A 6,749-nucleotide genomic window follows, 5' to 3' on the forward strand; every position below is an offset into this window, starting at 1 on the left:
ATTAGTTTGGAGCTCTGTTAATTAGAGACATTTAAGGGGCTGCTTAGGAAACACTTCATTTGCTCTGAGATTCCAAGGTTGGTGTGGCCACAGAAATTAGAAAATAGTATGATCTTCAGTGAGCTGTATCCAGGCTAGGGCTTATCTATGTACTTTCTAGACCTCTGTTAACTATACACATGAATACTCTAGTAATTTGGGCCAAGCAAAACCCACTAAAGCAGCAATTGAATGCGTTTGTAAACTAATGAATTAAAGAAATGATTATATGGCATAGTAATGTGGACCAATGCCCTCAGAATAACAAGTAACTAAAATGTTTTGGGGTTTAATTTCTTAACATGAATTTTTAAAAAATCTTTTGAAATCATTGAATAAAAGTCTTAACTAGTTTCCCTTGAGATACTGCCATTAAAGCACTTAGCCCAGGAAACCTGTACCCTATTTACATGGTTGGACTTTCTCTAAGAAGTCAGTGGGGAAGATTGCAGCTTGGCAAAAATAAACCTCAAGTATCTGAAAATTTCTTACACTATTTTCTCACGTGGCATGATTCTCAGATGCCTACAACTCTGCTTCCCATTGCCATTTCAGTACCCTATTTAAATTTATAACACTTACCCTCACTGTCCCCTTTCCTTGCTTTATTTGCTTTCATAGCACAGCATTATGTAGTTATATTGTACTTTGACTTATTGTGTACTTCCCACTAGAATTCAAGCTCCATGAGGGTGATTTTTTTTTTTTAATCCCATTGCTGTAATTCAGATACCTAGGATAGGGCCTTGTGCGTTATAGGCAATATCATGAATAAATTGTGATGGGCCGTTAATGTGGTTTGTGTGATTTGATCTGTGATTGTCTTTCCAACTTACGCTGCCTCTTCCATCACATCCAGATAATGCTTTGAAACAACTGAGCCATTGGCTGGAGCCAAGGAGATGTGCCTGGAGCAGAGTAAGCAGAGAGAAAAGTACAGTAGTTAAGAGAGATAATAGGCCCAGCTTGTACAAGGCCTTACAGGCAATTTTAAGTCCTTTAGCTTTTATTTATGGCAAGTCATTAGAGGGGTTTTTTGTTATTTTAATTTTATTTATTTTTGGCTGCGTTGGATCTTCACTGCTGTATGTGGGCTTTCTCTAGTTGTGGTGAATGGGGGCTAGTTTTTGCGGTGCACAGGCTTCTCATTGCGGTGGCTTCTCTTATTGTGGAGCACGGGCTCTAGGTGCATGGGCTTCAGTAGTTGTTGCTCACAGGCTCTAGAGCGCAGGCTCAGTAGTCATGCACAGGCTTAGTTGTTCCGTGGCATGCGGGATCCTGGACCAGGGATCAAACCTGTGTCCCCTGCATTGGCAGACAAACTCCTATCCACTCTGCCACCAGAGAAGTCCCCATTAGAGGGTTTTGAACAGGGGAGTTAAATGATAGAATTTAACAATACTACTCTGGGCTGTGCTGAGGAAAGACTAAATGGGACCAAGAGCAGGAACAAATAGTTAAGGAGCTATTGTAATAATTAGGCAAAATGTAGTAACTTAGGCCGGGGTGGTAGCAGTAGAAGTGGTTATCAGATTCTGGATATATTTTTAAGATAGTCCCCAAGGAATTTTCTGGTGGACTATATTGTGTGAGAAGTCAGGGATGACTAAAGATTTTACCTGAGCAGCTATAAGTGAATTGCCATTAGCTGAAATGGGAAAGACCAGGATGAACAAACAGGTTTGAGGATAGTGAAGGTGAGTGGGTCAAGGGCTTAGTTTGAGATTCCTATTAGACATCCAAGTGAAGATGCGAAGTAAAAGAAGCTAGACGTATCATTTGGTTTCAGGAGGCGCTTTACTGGAAATGTAAATTTGAGAGTTCTAAGTGTATCAATGGTAAGATCATGAAGGAGTAAGTATAGAGAAGAGTTGTAATGACAGCCCTGGGCACTTCTGCTTTTTAAGAGGATGGGGAGCTGAAGAACCAGCAAAAGAGCAGAAGCCAGAGAAATAAGGAAATAGAAGAGAGTGGTGTTTTTGAAGGTAAGGGAAGGAAGTGTTTCAAGGAGGAAGCAGTATAATGTGAAGTGATGCTGATGGGTTAATGAAAATGAAAAGTAAGAACCACTGAATTTAGCAACATAGGTCATTAGTGACCTTCAGAAGAACAGTTTCATAAACAAGGTCCTACTGTATGGCACAGGGAACTATATTCAATGTCTTGTGATAAACTATAATGGAAAAGGATACGCAAATGTATATATACGTATAACTGAATCACTTTGCTGAGCAGCAAAAATTACAATGTTGTAAATCAACTGTACTTATAATTTTTTAAAATTTTTATTTATTTTTGGCTGCATTGGGTCTTCATTGCTGTGTGTGGGCTTTCTCTAGTTGTAGCAAGCAGGGGCTATTCTTCATTGTGGTGTGCAGGCTTCTCATTGCAGTGGCTTCGCTTGCGGAGCATGGGCTCTAGGCGCGCAGGCTTCAGTAGTTGTGGCACACAGGCTCATTAGTTGTGGCCCATGGGCTTAGTTGCTCCGCCGCATGTGGGATCTTCCTGGACCCGGGATTGAACCCATGTCCCTTTCATTGGCAAGCAGATTCTTAACCATTGCGCCACCAGGGAAGTCCCTAAATCAACTACACTTGAATAACATAATTTTTTTAAAAAAATGCAGATTCAGGAGAGTGATGGGGGTAAAATTATTGAAGAGAGTTGGAGATATTTATCACTTTCAGTTAAGGTAGTTAAATTGGACCAGTCCTCCCACTGAGAACTAGAAAAGCTGTGATGTGTGTGTGTGTGTGTGTGTGTGTAGAAGTATAGATACGAAAATCTGAAGCCTTCAGAGAAGGTACTATAGAATTATAGGGCCAAAATCTGAGAAAGGAGGAAACCAAAACAGGTGCCTGGTGTTTGGGGTTATTTTTCCCCTAGATCCTGTTATGGAAGAGACTGCCGAGATGCTGAAAACAGATCTTTGTACAGAATCAAGGTGCCAGGCAGACAAAATTTTGAGTTCAACATCCATTAAAAAGGGGAGCCCTTTTAAGCCTCCCACACCCCAGGCTTTGGGTTGGAACCCCAAAGTGCTATACTCTAGGAATAAGATGAACCAGAAATAGACCAGTCTTCAAAGGGACTGAATGAACCTGTTGGATTGTTATCTGGGATTTGCAGGAGCAAAGTTAAATTTTGTATGAAGATGACATCACCAATGTTTCAAGTTTATATGCAATTTTTCACATATGATCAAACATAACTAAGAGTAAAAGGAGATAAGACCTTGTAGTCGAAAGACAACAGATACAAAGATGACAGAGCCAAAGGGAATCCTGATAATGGTGTTATCAATCCTGGACGTTTTAAAAATGACTGTTTAATATATACAAGGAATAGAATTTAAACAGAGGATGGAAAACTAGTTTTAAAAAAGAGCCAAATGGAAATTCTAGAACTGAGAATCACTTTTTGAAATTAAGAATTCAGTGGCCAAATTTAACAATAGATCAGAGATGGTCAGTGAATAATGGCTGAGGATCTTGCGCAACTGAAGAAACACAATAAGGCCATAGTCTTGAACCTCAAATGGGATAAATAAAACCACTTGAGCATGGTAAAACTTCTGAAAAACCAAATACAAATTCCAAATATATGGGAATTTTCTAGTTACCTTTTTATTATTGATTTGTAGTTTTTTTATTTATTTATGGCTGTACTGCGTGGCCTGTGGGATCTTTAGTTCCCTGACCAGGGATCAAACCCATGCCCCCTGCAGTGGAAGCACAGTCTTAACCACTGGACCTTTTTTTTTTTTTTTTTGATTTTTGGGGCATGTGGGATCATAGTTCCCCGAACCCCAACCCCCTGCAGTGGAAGCACAGTCTTAACCACTGGACCACTGGGGAAGTCCCCTGATTGTAGTTTAATTCCACTGTCATTAAAGAGCATATTCTGTATAATTTCAATTGTTTAAATTTTGTTGAGAATTGCTATTGTTAGGCCTTGCATATGATTAGTTTGGTAACTATTATATATGGCCTTGAACAAAGTATTGATTCTGTAGCTATTTGCAGTTTATGTCAATTAGGTCCTTTTTATTGGTTGTATTGCTTAAATCTTTTATATCCTTATTGCTTCTTTATTGACTATCAGTTACAAGAGGCATGTTATAATTTCCCACTAAGTTCATGGATTTGTCTTTCTCCTTTCAGTTTTATTTTATGTGTTTTTGAGGCTGTTGTAGTGCATATAAATTCTTCATCTTCTTTGTGAATTGACCCTTTTAGAATTTTCACGTCTCTATTTCTAACAATATTTTAAGACAATATTTTTGTCTTAAAGTCTACTTTACCTGATATTGGTATAGCTACTCCAGCTTTTTTTGGGATAGTGTTGGCATAATTTCTTTTCCACACTTTTACTTTTAAGCTTTCCATGATCCTTATATTAAAGATGTGTTTTATAAGCAAGATATTTTTTTAAAACCAATATGATAGCCTTTGTCTTTTATTTGGAGTAGTCTGCCTAAGTTTAATTGTTGACATATTTAGATTTAAATCTTACCATTTTACTAATTGCCTTCTATTTTTCTTGCCTATTCTTGTTTTTCTTTCTTTTCTTGACTTCTTTTGAACTGAATGAATAATTATTAATATTTTATTATCCCCCTCTATTAACTTGGTACATTCTTTTACTGTTTCTTAAGAGGTTTTCTTAGAATTTACAACATGCATCCATGCATGATGTAAGACCCTTAGAAAATTTTACTCCATTTATATGCTAATTTTTTCATATAGTTTGTCTATATATGTTTTAAGCCTCACAACACATTGTTATGGATTCATACTTTCAGTATTCATTTACATTTTCCATTGCTTTTTATACCTTCCTGCACCTTCCAGTTTTTATCCGGGATCATTTTCCTTCTGCCTAAACATTCTTTAGTATTTCCTTTAATGTGGGTCTTCTGGTGATGAGTTCTCTGTTTTTATTTATCCTAAAATTCCTTTATTTCATCTTCATTTTTGAAGGATTTATTCGCTCAGTGTAGAAGTCTAGGTTGGTGGGTATTTTCTTTCTGTACTGTGAAGACATTGTTTTATTGTTTTCTGTAGTCATTGTTTCTGTTGAGAAGTCAAATGATGGCCCTATTTTTGCTCCTTTGAAGGTAATTCAAAACTTCCCCCCCGAGGGGAGGAGGAAACAGGGAGCAGAGGAAACAATTCCAGGCCCCAATTATTTCATCAGTGAATTATATCAATTTTACACAAACCCTTCCAGAGAGCAGAAGAAGAGGGAACACTTCTTAGCTCATTTAATGAGGCCTATATAACCCTGATAGCAATATGACACAAGGATATTAGAAGAAAGGGAAAATTACAGTGCAACTCACTCACAAACATAAATGTAAAACCTTAAACTATTGAAAGATCAAATCCAGCAATGTATAAAAATGATACACAGTGGTAAAATGTTGAGCACTTTCCCCTTGAGATTAGGAACAAAACAGGGTAATCACTCTCTCTGCCTTTATTCAACATTTTGCCAAATAGACAATGCTAGTGCAATAAGGCAAGAAGAAAAAATAAATGGTAGGAAAATTGGACAGGAAAAAAAAGAACTATAAAAGATTATTGAGAAATTTTAGAAGAATTAAGTGAAAGAATGTACCAGATTCAATCATTAAAAGACTACTAGAAAAATGTCAGTTTCCATCCAGTTGATCTATAGATTGAGTACAGTTCCAGTATAGATTCCACAAGTGTGTGTGGGAAGGGAGAGGTGGGGTGTAGAAGAATTGACAAGTGTTTCTAAAATGTATATGGAAATAGAAAAGGTAAAGAACTAAATCCTTGAAGAACTAAGTGAAGACTTATTTTATAAACTAAAGTAACTAAGACTGATACTAGTGCAAGTATAGTCAAACAGACCAATGAAATAGAGTCCAGAAATAGATACTCACCACAACAGCTAAAATTAAAGAGTGGCAATGCCAACTGTTGATAAGGTTATGGAGCAAAGAGAAATTTCGTATATTGCTGGTGAGAAAGTAAATTTGTAAAACCACCTTAGAAAACTGGCAATATCTGCTGAAGTACATTTTTCTGCATATCCTATATCCAAGCAATTTTATCACTAGGTATAAATCCAATAGAAAAGTATGGACTTTTCACCAAGAGATGTACATAATGTCTCTAGCAGTGTTATTTATAGATGGCTCAATCTGTAAAAACCCAAATTCCCTCAACAGTGGAATAAACCAATTGTAGCATATTCATACCATGGAATGCTGTTCAGCAATTAAAATAAATGAACCATAGCTACATCATCGACATGATACCTCCTACAACTACAATATTGAGCAAAAGAAGCCAGGTAAAAATACATATCATTGAGGTGGCCAAAAAGTTTGTTCGAGTTTTTCCATAACATCGTACAGAAAAACCGAATGAACTTTTTGGCCAACCCAATATCCCATTGACACAAATTTCAAAAACTAATCTATGGTTTTAGAAATTATGGTGTTATAAATCAGGATAGTGCTGCCTTCAGGGAGAATGGAGAGGTTAAAGATTGAAAGGGGGCTTGAAGGAAACTAAGTTGCTGGTAAAGTTCTTTCTTCACCTGGGTAATGGTTATATTTGTGGGAATCCACTGAACTGTATACTTATGACTTGTGTAATTTTCTGTACCTTTGTTATACTTAAGACCATCTCAACGATGCTTATAGATTATTACCACTTTTATTATTATTATTT

Source organism: Physeter macrocephalus, chromosome 11 (genome assembly GCF_002837175.3).
Source record: "Physeter macrocephalus isolate SW-GA chromosome 11, ASM283717v5, whole genome shotgun sequence".
Taxonomy (NCBI): Eukaryota; Metazoa; Chordata; class Mammalia; order Artiodactyla; family Physeteridae; genus Physeter; species Physeter macrocephalus.